Source organism: Triticum aestivum, chromosome 5D (assembly GCF_018294505.1).
Source record: "Triticum aestivum cultivar Chinese Spring chromosome 5D, IWGSC CS RefSeq v2.1, whole genome shotgun sequence".
NCBI classification, from domain to species: domain Eukaryota; kingdom Viridiplantae; phylum Streptophyta; class Magnoliopsida; order Poales; family Poaceae; genus Triticum; species Triticum aestivum.
Window position 1 is genome coordinate 404,511,241 of NC_057808.1, and position 9,907 is coordinate 404,521,147.

Below are 9,907 nucleotides of genomic sequence, written 5' to 3' on the forward strand. Positions count from 1 at the left end.
ATTGCGCATAACTACGCTTAATCTGTGCATAACTGCGCATAAGCATGCGCTTTGGTCAGTAAAGCGCAAGGCGGTGGCAAAACGCACAATTAACGCCTAGCGCTTTTTTGAACTATGATAGCAATGGAATCTTAAATTAGAAGAGTTGTTCTTTAGGTTTAGGCACTTGTTCTACATGAACAGAGTACAGTAAGACGCAAGAATATAATACTTAAAAATAGAAAATGAGCTCATAGACCTTACCACATTCTTGGTTCGGGACCAGTATAGAACAAGGCGTTCCCAATCATCGTCCAGTAAATGTGTCTCAGGAGAACGTAAGGGAATTTGATGAGTTTCTTTGCCGGTGAAGTACGTTTTCTTTAGGTAATTCCGATACTGCCACCAAGCATTCTTGAAGATAGAAGAGGTATTAGCACAGGTTACCTCATCCTGAGTTTCCAAATCGGTCCTTCTCTATAGAGAAAAATGGGAAATTTTGTTGTATTATAACCATCATGGAGGTAGGATGTATCGGACAAAGCAAAGTAATTGCCATGAATAACATTACTTACACATAACTCCTGGAAAAACACCTGCAACTGGCATTTTCCTTCATCTTCAGTATAATATTTCCAAGATGGGAAGATACGCACATACGATTTAACAACATCAAATGCGATAGATGCTAAACTACGACTAGCTGGTTGTGCTTCCTCCACAGGAATAGGAGTACTAACTGGTGGAGTTGGGGTTCGCCGTGGTAGTACTGGCCCTTGGGGCACTACAGCTGCCTTACTAACTGCTCTTGTTTGGGAGCTCTGTGGCGGAGATGGTGCTGTGTCAAGAGGAACTGGGTTACTATCTGCTGGGGTTGGGGTTAGATTGGGTGAATCTGTCCATCGCAGTAGGGGTACAATCTGCGAGAGTTTGGGTTATGTGTGGTAGGGATGGTTCTCATGCATGTACAACCGAGGTGCTATCTCCACCAAGAGGTAGCAGTGTTTTATTTGAAGACCGTGTTTTTAGTCCGCTAGATGCTGGCATCACCCGGTCCAATTCAAATGGCTGATAAACAGGAAACATAGTTGAATGTACAGACATTGTATGAGAGACAGATGTAATAGATAGTGTGGAAAAAGAGGGCATGAAATAGTTGACATGTATATTGCTTGACTAAAATAGATAGCATGCCATAATTTCACATATATGATGTCTATCTAAACTGGATGGCATAGCATAACATAATTCAAAGATATGATGAATAACTAAACAGGATCGCATGACATAATTCACCTACATGTTATCTAAGTAATCAGGATCACATCATTTAATTCACATATGTGATTTATATGCTAAACAGAGGGCATTAGATATGATGTCTGAACTAAGAACATGGTGTTGAATATTGTGTATATGATGTCTAATCTATGCAATGCAAGACACCATATGCATGATATGAGCAGTATAAACGTGCCAAGTTAGAGCATACACCTCGGTGGGGGAATAGGACTGGTCATCTGTCTCTGAATCCATCTCTAAGGAGCTATCAGGACCCAACAGGAGATCTGCTTCGACAGGTAGCACTGTCTGCTCAGAAGGCCTTGTTTTCACTCCAGATTTTTCAATCTCCCACCCAAATGGCTGATTCACAGGAAGAGTAGTTTAATGTACAAACATTGTCAACAAAAGGAAATGTAATGAAGAAAAGGATGGGCAAGATATCATTAAAATATATGATGCCTGGTTAAACAGGATGGCATTGCACATTTCACGTATATTATGGCTGGCTAAAAGACATGAGACTGCACAATTCCCATATATGATATAGAAACTAAACAGGTGGCATTACAGAACATGTCTAAACTAAGCAGATGACATATATGATTTCAAAAGTAGGCACTGCAAGGAAACATATGCATGATATGACTAACATCATCATGCCAAGGTAGAGCAAACACCTTGGGGGTAAATAGGAGTGGTCAGCGGCGTCTGAATCCGCCTCAGAACAGATAGCTTCCTCTGGATTACAATCTGGAGAGGGGTGGGGAGGGTTTGCCATTGAACCCACCATGGAGCGATGTTTGCATGACATTGTATTGCCGCGCAAAACTCTTCTCTTTTTCTCTACATGTTCAGCATGACTGTGTACTATATCTGACATGCATACGAAAAAAATATGGTGAGATTATGTAAGGAGAGCATGCAGATATTTAGAGTTATGGTAACAACCAGTGGATGGATCCAAATATAATGATAGCAGGCTGCTAATTTCTTTAATTTAATAAAAAGACGGATGATGATTGCTTTACTATTTGTTTCCCACCCAAGATGAACAACATAGGCATACCCTAGGTGAACCAGATATTAGACAGAGATACTATTCATTGCTTCCTCTATATGTGCCCCATAACTAATTTAGAACTCAAGTTTGAACATTAATTTGGACCTGACTTGGAGTCCAAGAGGTGAACAGGACGATAAAGTAGTAGGTAATTTTAAGCAATGCATAACATAAGCAGAATCAAAAGAGTGCGACCTCTCTTGTGGACTCGTGTACTCCTCAGGTTCATCTGCTGAGTCGATGATGGCGATGCCGTTGCGGTGGGTGCCTGTGGCAGGGAAGGAGATCTGAGGTTGCGAAAGACAGTCAGGAGTCGTGATGTATGGTTTGGTGGATGTTTCTGTCGATGGAGCCCCTCAGGTGAGGTGGACGACGTCGCGGCAGGAGCAGGACAAACCACACAAAGTTCCCTTTGACACCTACCTGTAACTGAAGTAATTTTGTAAGGGCTCATTTGGCTTGCATGATTCTAAAAACGCAGGGATAGGAAAAACACTGGAATAGGATAGGAATGCGCATGGTAAACAGAGCATTTGTAAACACAGAATTTCTGTCAACTTGGGTGTTTGGTTTACAGGAATTGGAAAAGCAGAGGAATGCAAAGAAACATGGCCCAAATAAAGTGAAACCATATGAAAGCGTGTACAGTTAGAATGTTATTCTGCCACTAATCCACTTGGTCTTGTTTTCATGCACAAGATTTTGGAAAGTAGGTCCAGGTGGATGTTTTGTTTCATTCCTTTCAACAAAATGAATGAATAATTTAATAGTAGAGTGCCATTGGAAAATTCCCTATTGCTATGTTTTTTGGCCGAACCAAAATAGCCCTAATGGATCGAGAAGACTGTATAGTAATAAGTGATGCAACAAGTGTACAACCTCTTTGTCGTAGCCGTGTTGACCTCAGCATCATTGGGTTGGTCGCTGAAGCAGTTGAGGCAGAGGTGGCTGTCGGAGGTGTGGAGAAAGATCTGAGGAATCTGTAGACGGCGTCCAGGGCACTGCTCTGTTGTGATGGATCGTTCTGTCATTGGAGCAGCCCCGGTGAGCCGTAAGGCGTCAAGGCTGAAGCAGCACAAGACAGTCATCGTCAATCTCAAGTGGGATTCTAATAGCATCTCCAATAGATGATGTAAAATAGATGTAAATTTACATCACCAAAAACCACCTGACTACAACAGATGAGGTAAAAACTGTTGACTCTGAACTTAACTGTCGAAACTGAAATTTACTGTGGAATCTGAATGTTACAGTCGAAACTGAACGCAATGGTAGCAGAGAGGCACTTGACATGTAGTTTAGGGAGGGCCTGCAGTTCATCTTCAACCCGCAGCCCCCTGAGCCGCCAGCCACCACCGGCCGAACCGCGGCCCCAGCGCCGCCTCGTCGCCCCGAAACAACTCCCCACCGTCGGTCCGCCGCCGCCCTGACCAGCCCTATAGCCCCCGCCCCCACCCTGAACCCTAAGATAGATAGTGGGGTACCTCTCCGGTGAGCCCCCATCCCTGCTGCGGGTGGTTCTTCCTTAACTCCGGCGAGCCCCCCCCCACCCCCAGAAAATCGACTGACCCACAAGTCGATTCAGTCGACTGAAGTGTAGCTAAATCGGCGCAGAGCTGCAGCACGAGCGAGGGGGAGAGCAGCAGCAGCAGCGCGAGGGAGCGAGCGAGAGCTGGAGCAGTAGCAGCTGGGCGAGCAAGCGATCGAGCGGGAGCCGGAGCAGCAGCAGCAGCGCGAGCGAGTGAGAGCCGGAGCAGCAGCAGATCCGGCTGGAATGGATGCCGCCGCCGAAGGGGCCTTGCACTGGGGGAGAGCCGCCGTGGAGATGTCGCCCGCGGCGCCGGCTTCAAGGTAGCCGCTCCATGGGGGTGCAGGATGGAGCATCGTCGGCGCCGAGAGGTCGAGCTAAGGAGAAGGTGCAATGCGATGAGTGTACAACCTCTTTGGTGGCGCTGAGTAGGCCTCGGCTTCGTCTGAGGAGTCGGTGAGGATGCTGCGGTTCCGGTGGAGCAGGTTAAGGCGGCGCTGTGGGGATGGAGCAGCCGTGATAGACGAGGCGATCTTCAGAGCAGCTCCTTGGAGGTGGAGGACGGGGCGGCTGAACCGGTGGGACGACGAGATGGACGAAGGATCCTCATCCAGGGAGGTGGACAAGGGACGTCGAGCTGTTGCGGTGGACGACGTCGTTGGGGAAGAGGCTCCGACTGGGCAGCGGTGAGGTGGTGGACGGAGGAGGGTGGGGTTTCGCGACTGGAGCGGAGAGGTTATGGCGGCCTGGGATTTCGAATGGCAAAAAGGAGGCGATGGGAGGGGGTGAACCATGACTTAGGGACGCGCTTGTCCAAAATGTAGGGTGTGTTACAAAAGTACCCCACACCAATTTGAACTAGCTGCCCTTTCGGCTCAGGGTAAGAAGGGGGATTTCGCCTGTCAGGATTTGGCAGCTGGAAGGAGTCTTCGCGCGCATTGTAATTTCGGGATAGCAAGGCGCGGGTTGTGAAGGCGCCAGTTTTGGGAGCACGATATCTGAATTTTCGGGATATAACAAGGCGCGGGTTGAATTTTAGGGACAAGCCTAACGTGTAATATTGTACTTGTACGTACCAAATCAATTCGCACTTCCCTCAACCAAAAAGAAAATGAGAAAAATAAAACAATTCACACCACACAAAGAGAGAGTCTTGCCCCGTTTTACTATAAAAATGCTATTTAAAGCTACTCATACCAACAATTTAGTGCAATTAAATGCTATTCGGTAGTATGAATCCTTGTTATGTCCAATTAAAATTTTCGCTTGCTGTATAATGCATGTAACCTACTCATACCAACATTTTAGTGCATTCCAAATGTCTATACTACCACTGCAATTCGAACTGAATTTGAATTTGTTTCTCTATTTCAATAACAAATCTACAATCATGATTGTTGCCAACTTCAACCATCATTCGTGTATTACCTTAATAACACACCACATGATTACGGTAGAAATAGATATGAACTATGTGTACTACATGAACTCGAATTATATTTTTTGAATACACTTGATGTTGATTCCAAATAATAGTACATTTGATGTACTAACTATATATTCATAATCTAAACCATGTTCCATACGTGTACACCGTGTTTATCACACATAGTATAGTGCCCTGCCCCCTACATTATGACAAGTATTTAGACATGAGCTGCAAAAGCCACACATTGGCCCAAATTATGATCAATGTTCTATATGTTATACGTAGTATTAGCAAGATGACCATGCGTTCCACAGAAGATCAACATGATCAAGGGGAGGCATAATTTGCAAATATGGAGAGGGGTCTGGGTATCTTTTTTCAAAATTGCCATAGTTTCCTTCCTATCCGTCAGATATAAATCGGACGGCCTATATTGCAGGATGGCACCACCATCAACAACTCCGTTTTTTTATAAGAGTAGAGATAAAATATATTATATGTAGTATAACATGTTCATAACCACATCATGTGTATCACCGTTATATATATTCACACATGCGTCAGTTTAAAACACTATGATAAATTCTTCAAATATCCAAATTCGCTTTTTATAATGAAGTATGATCTCTATTCGTCTTTTACACCCACACAATCCTCTTATCTTTGTAGCTAGCTAGCGCTAACTTCCTCTCATGCATGCAGATGCCCGCATCCCTCTAACCCTCCCTCGGCATTCTCTAGCTCCATCGCCCAAATTCGTCTTTTCACTTTACGTCATTCACCCACGGTGTGTGTAAGCCCCCATCTCCTTCTTTACGGCACACATCGATCGATATGCCTCTCTAGCCAGGTGTGCCTAGAACAAACACAAGCTTCCCCTCTTCTCTTATCACCGTAAATGCCTCACTCCCACCACTCTTTTCATCGATCTCGTACTCGCACACTCCTTCCCCCTCGATATAGTATGACTCTCACACCACCTCCTAGATGCATGCCTCTCTATCTATCCTTCTCCCCATGCCTCATTTGCTTCTAACACACACATGCATGTATACCGATCGATCTCCCAACATATACCTAGGTCAACTTTAACTATCCCCCCCCCCATCGATCGACGTACCTCACAAGTTATGTCTCTCCTTTCTCTGACAAAGGACGATTGATCTTCCTATGAAGTTATGTCTGCTTACCACAGCCATATCGCCCTCCCCCTCATCATTCGTGCCTGCCTCCTGACCCGTCTCTCACACACATGTACACAGACAGGCAGCTATCCCCTCTCTTATTGATATTGCAGGCGTGCCCTCTGGTTGTCTAGCAATCCTATCCCACCATTTGTTACAAGAAACTCCACTACCACCCCCTCCAACACTCTAGCTCTGTCTCTCTCCCAACCTTATTCCTCTCCTGCACATATGCATGGATGCCGATCGATCTCCCTTAATACATGAGGTAGATCGATCTCCCTTAATACATGAAGTAGGCCTCTCTCCTCCTCCACACATATACCAGCCATTGTACCTCTATAGTTAATTAGGCCTCCCTCCCCCCCCCACAACACACCGATAGTCGAGCGCTCTAGGTAGGTATCCATGCCACAGAGACAAACCGCACCTGTCCCCTCTCTCGTTCTAGTAGGCCAACCACTCTATATCTTTGACGTGGGCACACACAAATTCGATGGCACTCTTTATCGACCGCGCACGCACACACACACACATCATCCCTCGCTTCGATTATATGGACACCTCAAGTCGATGATACCTCCACTCTCTTCTCGTGGATCGCCCCCTCTATATGTATGATATATCCAGGACACTATTTCACACACATTGCATATGTTACATTTTTTGATTGACCCCCCCCCCTAAAAAAACTCTCACGAACCCACACACTATATCTCTCTATGTTTGTATCTCTCTCACACAACCCCACGTAGGTGGTGTACTTATACAAGAAGAGAATAGGTGCACCATGCACGTACTCATGCTTCGTGCCCAGCCACACCCGCGCAGGTACACGGTGGAGCTCATTTCTGTACGAAATGGCAGCCCACGTGCTAATTTGAACGCGTGTAGCGGTTGTACCTACGGAGGTCGTGTACCACGGGTGCATGAAACAAAGTTTGACTTGATGCGTTGGCGCGTTATTTTTAAATAAAGTTATATCGCTCAATGGCACGTACACAGAATATAAACCGATTTTTAAGGAGAAAAAAAGGTAGTCCGCTCCACTATATACAATGGAGCCTCTCTGCCTGGTTTGTCTCTCTCCAGAGTATCTCACACAAGGCTGCGGTGGCCTCTCTCTCTCTCTCTCTCTCACCGTTGGTCACTGATCCGGCCGCATCCCGTCCGCTGGCGGAAAGGGAGGACGTGCATCGTTTCTCCGTTCGACGGCGCCGAGGCAGCACGTCCCGATCTGCGGTACACGCCGCTCTCTCTGACCAAGCTCCGGCGCGGTAGGGCCTACGCCACCTACTCGCTGCCGCAGTATGGGCAGATTCCGCAAGCCGCTGTTCACCTAGTTACATCCCGACGACCTCCAGGTATCCCCTCCGGCCTTGCTCCACTGTCCGTCTTCCCACGTTGCTGCATGTGGATCTTCCATAGTTCTTTGCACAAAACGTAGCTCATCCGGCGTACTTTCCATATTGCAATCTCGTCCTCACACCGTTTTAGACAAACACAACCGTGTTGTTATCTTCCCTTAGGACAAGGAATGTGCTTCTTTTTTGTCGTCGCAAATGTCATCAATAATATTTGTCTTTTTACAAATTTCAAATGGGCATATTTTAGAGTGTAGATTCACTCATTTTGCTTCGTATGTTTACTCCCTTCGTTCCTAAATATTTGTCTTTCTAGAGATTTCAACAAGTGACTACATACGGAGCAAAATGAGTGAATCTACACTCTAAAATATGTCAATATACATCCGTATGTAGTAGTCCATTTGAATATCTAAAAATACAAATATTTGAGTAGTCACTCGTTGAAATCTCTAGAAAGACAAATACTCCGGAGTATATTTAAGAACCGAGGGGGTAGTGCACAGCCGCATGGGAGACTCAGACCGGTCGTTGCGCCACACTAATAGTGAGTAATGAGCAGTCAAATCATAAGCCCCACCTTTCCTACTGCAAGTAGCTCGGAAGAAGCAACCATCAATACACTCTTCTTTGAATCTGCTCATACTACTCCATCCGTCACTGTTTATAGAGCGCGCTTAAGAAAAAGAGAAAATCTCTGGGACCAAGGCGACTAGCGATCAGCCTGAAAAATAGCATTGGTAGTTATAGCACGGCGTCTATTACTGGAGGAAATAATGCGTACACACATGCATGTACTGACTCCACTCCGTAGTACTACATCGAGAGAAAATTGCAGTTACCACGCCCTAATTAATTAAGCATTAAACCAAACGCATCTAAAGTCTCTCTGGTGGTGGAAATGCATTGAGAGAAATGCATCATAATGAAGCGCGCCCTATAAACTGTGACAAAGGGAGGAGTAGCATGAAGCTGCAAAACCAAGTACGCGTATGGCTAGTTGGTCAACGCACCTCGTCTTGGCATATCACTGACATGTGGGACCGGAGTGTGAGCAAACCGATCTCAATTGACGGCAAAATGGCCAACCCACCGTTCCTTGAGAGAGACGAGGAGCGAGAACACACAGACGGGCTCGCACAGAGGCCGAGATATATTCGAGCATGGTTGATCGATATCATCATTACATGTTGGGCTGCCATTTTCCGCCCTTCTCCTGAATAAATGTGTACTTTATCGAAGATTAAGAAAAATAAGAGTATAGAGGCTCTACCATGCGGTTCTAGTAGTAGTACTACTCGTACTACTAAACCTTGCGCTTGGCTCTTCGCCTCTTCGTGAAGTCGAACAATGATGGTACTCCGCATGTTCGGTACTGCAGTGTATGCCTCTGGCAATCTGACACCAAATGAACTGATGCATGTCCACCGCCTGGGCGAGGTATGTTGCATTAGTCAAAAGGCGTAAGCGAGCTTCACCTTGTCCTGCAAGCTTCTCCTTGTTCTGCGAGTTGACGGGACACACCAACAAGTAGTGCTAGTCCATACTCCCTCCTTTCCGGTTAATATGGCTTAATCTTTTTTGCGGGTAAATGAGAGAGCTTTATTCATATATAAGCATTCTTAGGACGATCAGCCAAGACATTGGTCACTAGGAAGCGAGGTACCCCGCAAAAAAAGAAGTAGGAAGCGAGGTGTTTCATCAAGCCAGCTCTAGGCCACATTCAAAGTGCAGCAAGCACGGTTCGCACAAAGATGCGCCGCAAGGTTTGCTGACCTGTTTACATGCTGAATAACAAAAAAGAGAGGAAATATTACCGAGAGCTCCTATTTGTAAAAGGATATGAGCCAGAATTAAGCGAGAATTGTGGCGAGTGTTCCATGCAATCAACTTCCAATATCACATGCGAGAACCCTCGAAGAGAACCAAATGTGTTGAAGATTGCTTTATCACATTTTAAAAATATAATAAGAGTGCAGATGCTCGTCCATCTGGTTCCTAGTACTAGTAAACTTTGCGCTTGGCTGTTCACCTCTTCGGGAAGTGCAACAATAATAGTACTAGCTAGTATAGTGTATG